Raw genomic sequence first — 9691 nt, 5'->3', positions numbered from 1 at the left:
GCAGAATACGAAAGGGAACTAAAGGCGTGGATCCAAGATGGCTGGTTAATCCCCTACCCTGAGGACAAGCTTGGGCCTCCCACGGGTCTAATACCCTTGATCGCAGTAGTCCAGCATAACAAGTCGAAAGTACGGCCGGTGCTGGATTATAGGGAGCTTAACAAGCATATTGAAGCCTACACTGCCGATGCTGACGTATGCGCCAGCAAGTTGAGGGGATGGTGTCAGATAGGCACTAATGTCTCGATATTGGATTTGCGAAAAGCCTATTTACAGGTGCGAGTTGATGAGACGTCGTGGCCGTTCCATACAGTTCGGTTCCAGAGGCGGAGGTACTGCCTTACACGCCTAGCCTTTGGCCTAAATGTGGCACCACAGATCATGAAGACTATTGTAAAAACAGTATAATCCCAAGAAAAGCCCATGAGGGACTCAACATCAGCTTACATTGATGAAGTATACGTCAATGAAGATGTACAGTCTACGTCATGTGTCAAAGTAAAGTTGGCTCAGTTTGGTCTGGAATTCAAGAATCCCGAACGTTTGAGGGAAGGAGCATGTGTATTGGGATTGGATGTTTATGAAGAAGATGGCACCCTACAATGAAGGCGTGGCAGTGAAATTCCAAGCATCCCCAACATCGTTACAAGGCGGACCGTTTTTTCTTGGTGTGGAAAACTTGTTGGTCACTTACCTGCCTGTAGCTAGCTCCGCGCAGCTGTTGGTGTAATTAAACGCAGAGAAAATTAAACAACCACGGGTTGGGATGACATATCCGATGATGTTCTACTAACTCTGATGATTAAAGAGACACTGGAGAGAGTGAACAAGAAAAGCCCTGCCTGTGGGAGGTGGTGTGTTAACGGAGAGAACGTAGGTGTGTTGGTTGATGCCAGTTCTTTGGCGTTGGGAGTATCGTTGGAGCAAGGAGGAAACGTGTTCGAAGATGCATGTTGGCTGCGGCCCGTAACAGATTCTCAGCATATCAACCTGGCAGAGCTGGACGCCGTTGTAAAGGAGATAAACCTGGCACTGCAATGGAAGTCTAAGAAGTTGACCTTGTACACAGATTCTCTGTGTGTCTACCACTAGGTGTCTGACACACTTTCAGGACGGGCACGAATCCGTACCAAGGAAGCAAGCGAAATGTTAATACGGAGAAGGCTAGACACGCTAAAAAACCTGGTATCTGTGTATGGGCTATCACTGAGCGTCACTCTGGTGCCATCACATTGTAATCGTGCTGACCAACTGACCCGAGTACCTCACAAATGGTATAAAGCCGCGAAGATGGGAATGGAGATTATTGCTCGATCTTGTGCAGTTGCAATCGACCCATGTCAAATACAAAAAAAATCATGCACAGAGCGGACATCCGGGTATCAAGAGGACCCTTTATTAATGAGGCGCGTATACCCAGCAGTGACCAAGATGGATGTCAGACAGATCATCAGAAATTGTGAGGCTTGCCAGTCTATTGATCCTGCACCAGAGCGATGGCAGAAGGGTCGATTGGAAGTTGATGGTGTGTGGCAGCGTCTGGCCATGGATATTACCCATTACAGTGGCAAGCCGTTTCTAATTCTCATTGATTGCGGGCCTACGATATTTGCGGTGTGGCGGCAGATGACCAGACAGGATTCGGCAAATGTTGTTTGCCACCTATCATCCATTTTTTTCTGAGCGAGGTGCGCCGGAAGAGCCCCTGACTGACAATGATGCAGCGTTTTCTAGCCAGCAAGTCCGGCAGTTGTTAGATGACTGGGGCGTCCGACTAGGGTTGCGATGTGAACATGTGCCGTCAGGAAATAGCATTGCTGAAAGAAGCCATCGCAGCATCAAGAGAATTGCTGCCAGGAAGCGATGTACTATTACGGAAGCCACATATTGGGATAACATTACGCCAAAGGACGGGACGTCTCCTTCAACCGCACCTGCGAATGCTATTTACACATACCGAGTCGGAGTGAAGGGAATCAACACTACGCAGCCAGCCGACAAGGGAACATGTAACATATATGAAGTGGGAGATCCAGTGTGGGTGCGGCCCCCAGGAAATCGGTGCACCGACAAGTTTAAGCGAGGACAAATATCTGGAGGTATTAGCCAGCAGTCTGTTTTGGTCGATGGTACCCCACGAAATGTGCGAGATCTTCGCCAGCTACCGAGGCGCGTCACACAACTACAGAAGAAAGAAGTGAAGCGTCCAGTGATGAGCTGCCGATACACGGATTCAGTGAGCCCCCTCCAGAGACTGATAGCGATACTTCGTCTGATGAGGCGGAACCAGATCCAGAGCCCGAATCTGAAACAGTGAATGTACCTCTTCTGCAGAACACACGCACTAAAAGGCCACCTCCATAATGCTCCATATGTGATCATCATATTAGGGGGGAGTGTAATGTGCATCCAGGAGACAAGCGCCCGCGTGTTTGTGTGTTGTGTGGGTGCGTAAGAGAGACGGACGAAAAGGAAAGACTTACCTCTAGGCCGCCTCGGCGTCGCCGACCGAAAATATTGAAAGAAAGATCAAGATGGCGGCCGCCGTCTTTTGTAAAGGATGATATCTCGCAAAGCCACATGAATTCTCGCAATATGCAAATTTAGCCGGCCTGCAAGGGCCATAAAAGCGGGTTATTGAAAGACGTTAGGAGAGCGATGTTTGGCTTGGTCGGGAATCGTGTTGCTGTTGCTTCTCGTGCCGTGTGGGTGTAAGCATATCTTACCGTTGTTGGGACCGTTCTGAGTAACCGATTGTTGGGTCCGTTCTGAGTAACCGTTCGATTCCGTCCAGGTACCTTGCTAGTTGGATTCCGTGCAGAACCGGTATTTACTTGTTATTGGATTGCTTTACGTTGCTGCAACATTATACATCTACAGAGGGCGCAGTACTTTTAAAGGATTTTCCTTATACATCTACAGAGGGCGCAGTAATTTTATAGGACATTCCTTACACATTTGCAACATTTTCATTGGAGAAAATTGGAGCAACTATTAGTATATTAGCTTCTAATTTCACAAAACTTTCTTCCATCAGTTTCGTTTCTATTTCATTTGTCGTAATAAGTATCTGAAAAGACGAACGTCATGCTATATTTAAAAAAAAAGAATTATATGCATCGCTAAAAGAAAGATCTTAATTATCTGTTACATTGATTTCAGCAGCCTTATTTGTGAAGGTCAACGTAAAGGGGTTAAGTGAAACCAATTTTGGCATTTGTTAGGGACCACTAAAATAGAATACTCTTGCCACTTTTATAAATTTTCAACATTGTGTTATAATAGACACTAGTAAAATATCATCGGCCCATAAGACTTAAATCAGTAATTTATTGTATCTATACAGACAGCGGACCATTGGATATTGGTTGAGTAGTTGTCTCATAAAGAAATCATGATATACTTGATAGCAAATTCGCGCGCTTGTCTCAAACCGTGCAGTGATTGTTTAGCCTCCACACACAATTTTTTTTCATTAAAGATTGTACTGAAGGCAGAATATCAACAACAATTTCTCGCGGCGTTAAATAAGCATCTACGTCTATTTGATGGATGCTATACTATATTGTGATAAGATTTGCAATAAAATTCTAATCGTGGCTTTTTGGGGAAACGCTGAAAAATATTCTATTCCATTAATCTGAGAAAATCTTTCGGAAACAAATGTTTCCTTTTACTGGTCAACGCCTTTCGCTGAGGTCTTTTTTGTAGAGATCCATTAAGAAAAAAATACATGTGTTTTTCCTTTGAGGGAAGCACTACTGAATATGTATTATTTTCAGTTCTTTTTCCTATTGCTTTCAATATTTTGAATTATGCATCGTTAGAACGTTTTAGCACATTATCCTTGAATCAGTAAGAGTCGATTTAATCTTAAAAATTGACGATCACAAAAGATCGGACCTTCTACATATTTTAGGGGAATATTCGATTTTTACATCATCATCAGTCTAATAGTAGTCATCATCTTCACGTCACGTGATTTATTAATTTGGGAAAATCTGTATCCCTCCCCTTCAAATAATGAGGTTTCGTCTTTGAAATAAACCATGACTATGGAGTTTCCATATCGGATTCTTTTTATTTTTTTTGTCCTTAAAAGTACTTAATATGTTGGTATTTCACTTCATAGCCTTAAAAATTATCTCGTTTATATTTAAAATTTTATTCGTTTTTCTCACTTCTAAATGCGAAGCAAGTTGAACAAATATATGCATTCTGTTTTGGCTTGCTTTTTTACCGCAATCAGTTGTGTATGTGGTTTCGATACTCTTTTGTTAAAAGAGCTGTTTCGTATTAATGCGGCTGTCTATAATGCATATGCACATAATTTGTTGTAAAGTTTAGATTTAATAAGTAGATACATTGGCATTCAGAAAAAAGTCTGTACGACCTGTCTGCAATGCCGTATTGATATAATAATCTCTATTAATGTACAAGTTTTCTGTAGCATTTGTGAATATCATGATACTTGTTCATTTTTCTGGTCATTTTTTAGTTTTATCGTTGCGCTTTAGTTCTACTCCGAATTGACTTAAAGTCATGCGTATTTCATTCTGAATTATCACTGTTGTAAACGATTTAAAACCCCTGGCAGCATTTCAGAACCATGAATATTAACAATTTATCAGAAACAATTAGCCAGAATTTTTAATACATTTATCCTTGTGTTAGTCCTTATAAGACAATCCTAAATGGTCTCGGCTTTATACGCAGTTCCGTGTATGAAAAAATTAAATGTGACTTTCTTTTCGGTGAGAAATAGTCTTTTGTCATGTTTAATGCCTTGAAGCTATCATCCATAGCTTCTCGCATTAAAAGAGATAGATCCATGTCATCTAGAAATATTTATTCCGCGGAAAACGTTTTTTTTTTCAATGGATTCTGTGTCTTCTTGATGTTGTGTTTAATTTAATTTTTGTAATTTTTGAATTTATTAACTAAATCACTAATTAAACACATTCTAATTCGAATTTTGATTATGTTTCAATCGAAGTAAAGTCTACCGCCAGTAGTTTGTTTGTTTTGTTCTGCTCCTTTTTTCCCTACGGCTATTACAGCCAAGAGATCCCCTCTCTTCTAGAAGTGGGCGATACTGACTACTTCCTATCTGTGTTCCTGGTTGTTTTTTTTTTTTGCCTACTACATTTTACTTCAAGCTATTTCGGCCCGACTATGGGCAAGGTGCGTATTATCAGTGATATTATCAAGCCGTTCTCTGGCGAGGGAGACATTGTAGCGTGGCTGAAAAAAGTGAAACTTGTCGCACAACTTCAGCAGGTGGATTATCTAGCGACTCTGCTGCCTTTATATCTGGAAGGTGATGCACTGCCCTCTTACATGAAAATGGAGGAAGACGATCAAGAGAAGATAGACCAGATTGAGGCCGGATTAAAGGAAACAATTACAGACGACGCATTTGCAGCATACAGAAAAATAATTATGGTTAGATGGGCTGGCGAATGTGTGGCTATTTAGGCAAACAAAATCAGACATTTGGTTGGATTGGCTGGATTCACAGGAGATAGCTTAGAGAGACTCACAAAATTGACTTTCGTTATTGGGTTCCCTGACGCCATCTCAATTGCTCTTCAACAGGTGCCGAACATCAAAGCCATGACCATGGGGGAGCTAATATCTAGAGCGAACATTTTGACGACGACTGGTGAAAGGAATCAGGACGTGGTTGCCGACACACGCTCACCCAACAACAGGGCCCAAAATATTCCTGCTAGTGTGACCTGTTTCAAATGCAACGTTAAAGGCCATCTTGCAAGGGACTGTCGAAAACGCGGAGCACGGTGTTACCGGTGCGGTGAGAGTGGACACTGGGCTTGGAACTGCTCGGGAAACGAGGAAGGGGAAGACGCATAAGCGCCAGTCTCCTTCCCCACCAAGACGCGAACACAACGCTCCCGGTGATAAGCATTCATGTTCGGGGGCGCGATGTTTGGCGCTTATTGATACCGAATGCTGTAGGAATATTCTACATGTAGACCGGTGCCGGTCTTGGAGAAAAACGAACGTGAGTGTCAATACGATTGGTGGAATATCCCAGGCGTGGTGCGGTGTTGGAACGGTCTCTGTATCCACTGATGAAGGTGCGTCTGCTGGAACGATGCGTTGGTGGTGCGTGGCAAAACGCTGGGGTTTGACTTACTTCTAAGGATCGACGCCATAAAAACTCTAGGAGGTGTCGTTGTTGAGCCTACAGGACCGGTGTGACTGGGCGACAGGAACAAATATGAAATGCGCAATCATTTCTATTAATGAACCGGATTTCACCGCCACCTTTGACTATCAAAACCGAACGTAGACCGCATCGTGGAAGTGGTCTGATGACCACCTACTGAAAGGCTACACAATCGAGTGTCAGAATACCCAGTGCCGGCAGAAATCCGTGAAGGATACACACAGGAGCGCTGCACGTGGATAGATAATGGTTGGCTCGTGAGGAAGTGTTCAATTATTAAACGCCAGTGTCGCATGGTTATACGAGTCGATATAAATTAGTATTACGTATTATTTTTACATTCGCAACTGTGTGTTTCTAATATGTACGATAATAATTAGGATACTGTTGAAGCCTAACATCCATAGATATACTAATCAGATGATACACACATACACACATATATGTACGTATATATATATATATATATATATATACATATATGGTATACATATATTATATATAGATATGAGGTACATATATAATCTAAATGAGTATATATATATATATATATATATATATATATATATATATTATTGCGTACAAGAACATTGATATATACTTTACGTTAAAAGTTTTGCGATATGACATAATGAAATCCCGTTTTGTTTATTTTGTTTTTTTAATACATCTTAATTGTATCAACTTTGCCTCCGTGGGTACTTTACTCCTAATATATCTATCCAAATACTATGATATATCAACCTCACTATCTATCTATCTACATATATATATATATATATATATATATATATATATATATATATATATATATCACATTAGCTATTTTAATATCTCTATCAATCAATTTATATCTCACTATTTCTCAATCTATATCTTACTATCTCTTTATCTCTATGTCGCTATCTTCCTATCTGTATCTCTCTATTTATAACTTTTTGACATTTCACTCCCTAAGTGTATATTTAACACTTATTATGTTACTTTCCGTCTATACATATCTATCTACATATATATCTATAACGAGACCGATATTGCACCAACCACACCGGGTGTCCTCAACCTCGTCTGATTCCACCCGATATGACAGGTGTTCTTTCACTCGTACATTGTCCCGTCACAAGTTGGCCTGTGTTTTCATGGTGTAGCGCTTTGCCTCTCGATCCAATCGTCTCCTTCCCTGTGTAGGTTGTCTCCGGGTACATCAATAACTCCGCTGGTCCTTGCGGCTTGCGGAAACCAATAACCAAACAAACAGAACCCCGGTGTATAAAAAAAAGAAACAAGCAAACAAACAGAACTCCGGTTTATAACAATAACAAACTATTTATTAATGTCATAACTTCATAACAGTTACTGTCTAAATTGAGGTGACTGACTATAGCAGTGACACGATGTAAGACGAGACCAGTAAAGTCACAGACGCTCCATTAACACAGGCTAGTTAACATCATAACACCAGGCCCTGAGGGCTCCCAAATCGGGAGCGCTTGACCAGCCCAGTCGTTCAGTTGGCTTGCTACGACTCTACTCTTTTTAGAATTGCTTTTTCTAAATGCAACCCATTTTCCCCACCTCCCCTTTAATGAATGAATGTGTGAATGTAAGATTGACATGAAATTCTTAAAGATAAATTAAAATGACCGAAAATGGGCTGAAATTACTTAAATAAATAAAAAGTAAATGACTTAGAATGACTTTAATGAACTTAAGGATGAATTGAATGACCTTAAGAGTAACTTGAATGCTTAAAAAATAACTGGAATCCTTCAAAAACAACTTGAATGATCTGGAGAATGACTTGAATAGCTTTGAGACTAACTGGTTGTAAAGCGGGTGATCATTTTACATTAAAGTAATACAGAAAAGTGACTCCCACTTTATATCACAAAGTTACAAACATAAGTACAGCATGTAGTAAGAACATATACTACACTTTGATATTGGCCAAAAGGCCAAGAAATGGTATTTATTTGCTTCCCAACGGAGCAAATTAGGCACAAGGCTGATTTTTATGTAAGGAGATAATGGGAAACGGGGACCAACTCCCCGGGGAGTAGGGGAGCTTGATAGTGACAAGTGGTATGAAGGGTTGCCCCTACATTGACCAAAATCTTATATGTGGGGTTTCCCCCACATATGGTCTTTGCTTGCAGTATCTGCCGGATAGATACTACATTTGAGATATTAAATCTTTTATTCGTGTAAAAAAATACAGTCAAAATCAACGATGAACAAAAAGCTTAGGCACATGGCCAACTCAAAAGGGGGGATTTTGGGGGTCGTTGGTAATCCTTGTCACTCCAGAACTAAACAAAGTCAAAAGTTTCTCCCAGCTAGTATCTTCTTTCACCATAATACCGCAGTCACCCTTTCATATTGGGGGACGTCCTAGTCACTCCCAATTTTTAAAACATTTTTTATTGACGTGTAAAAAATAAAAAGATAACAATAAAATGGTACAATAATTCATTTGTGTCGAGGGTGGGGGAGGAAAAACAAAAGGTGATTAGTAGGACCCTCCCAACCCCGTCTAGTTGATAGACTGCCCGTCCCACTAGGTTTGTAAAAGGAACCTCGCTTCTGCTGGTCAGTCTCTAGGTGGGGATGCCCTTTAGATGGGGGTGAATGGAGAAAAGAACATTTTTGTGGGTAAGGGATGGAGGTTAGATTGTATTTCTTTTTCTCCAAGATGGGTAAAATTTAGAGGAAGGGGCGAATACAAAAATTCCAGGTAAGAGAGGATGGGGATCTTAGAGGCTTCCTAATCGGGGAGGGATGGAACACACACTCAGCTAGCTGAGAGGCTACTTGTTTAATTTTACTTACAGAGCTGCGCGTTCCACACCTAGGCGGGGAACACGTATTCAAATTTGGCTCCTCTTCGTACACACAGACTTGCCACATGTATCCATCTTCTGTCAAATGCCGCGCGATGCAGCCTTCTTCTATCACATCTGATCTTCACCCGTAGTTGGTGTTTAAAGAAAGCGATCAGATCTTGATCAGAAAAAGACAACATCCCCCGGCAACCTTGCAGACGCGACGTCCAAATCACCATTCTCGCCACGGCCAGGATCGTAATGTAGACCATTTGTCTTTCCCGGTCCGACAGCGGCCTCACGTTGTCCACAACATTGGATACATTAATTGGGCGAGGATGCTCAGGATCGATGCGAGCCGTCACTCCGCTGACATACGACCATTACTGGCGGAGTTCGCGGAAATCGAAGAAAACGTGACTCGTAGTTTCTACGGCCGTTGTCTCACAACGGCGACAATCAGGCGACTCCAAAAACCCGGAACTGCATTGTATGTTGTTGAGTGGAAGTGCATTTCGGGCCAATCACCAGATCAGAGAGAACTCCGAATTGTTCAGATGACTCGAACCTGGCGCCCAGGTCCACGCGGAGCGGATCTCACTCTGCTGCCACCCCAAACGCGCGCATAGCGGGTCGTCAGCGGCCCCCTTCACTAGATCCCTGTGGAGTTCCCTAC

The 9691-nt window shown here is 41.8% G+C and overlaps 1 pseudogene; it reads right to left on the bottom strand.

Moving 5' to 3' along the window:
- Window positions 1-8024: 8024 nt before the first annotated feature.
- LOC145275089 (U2 spliceosomal RNA) lies at window positions 8025-8160 on the bottom strand (annotated as a pseudogene).
- Between the last annotated feature and the right edge of the window lie 1531 nt (window positions 8161-9691).

The sequence above is a fragment of the Euprymna scolopes genome, chromosome 4 (assembly GCF_053919585.1).
Source record: "Euprymna scolopes isolate OS-2025 chromosome 4, ASM5391958v1, whole genome shotgun sequence".
Classification (NCBI taxonomy): domain Eukaryota; kingdom Metazoa; phylum Mollusca; class Cephalopoda; order Sepiida; family Sepiolidae; genus Euprymna; species Euprymna scolopes.
Note: the sequence above shows the minus strand (reverse complement) of the source record. Positions and strands in the feature narration are given on the sequence as shown.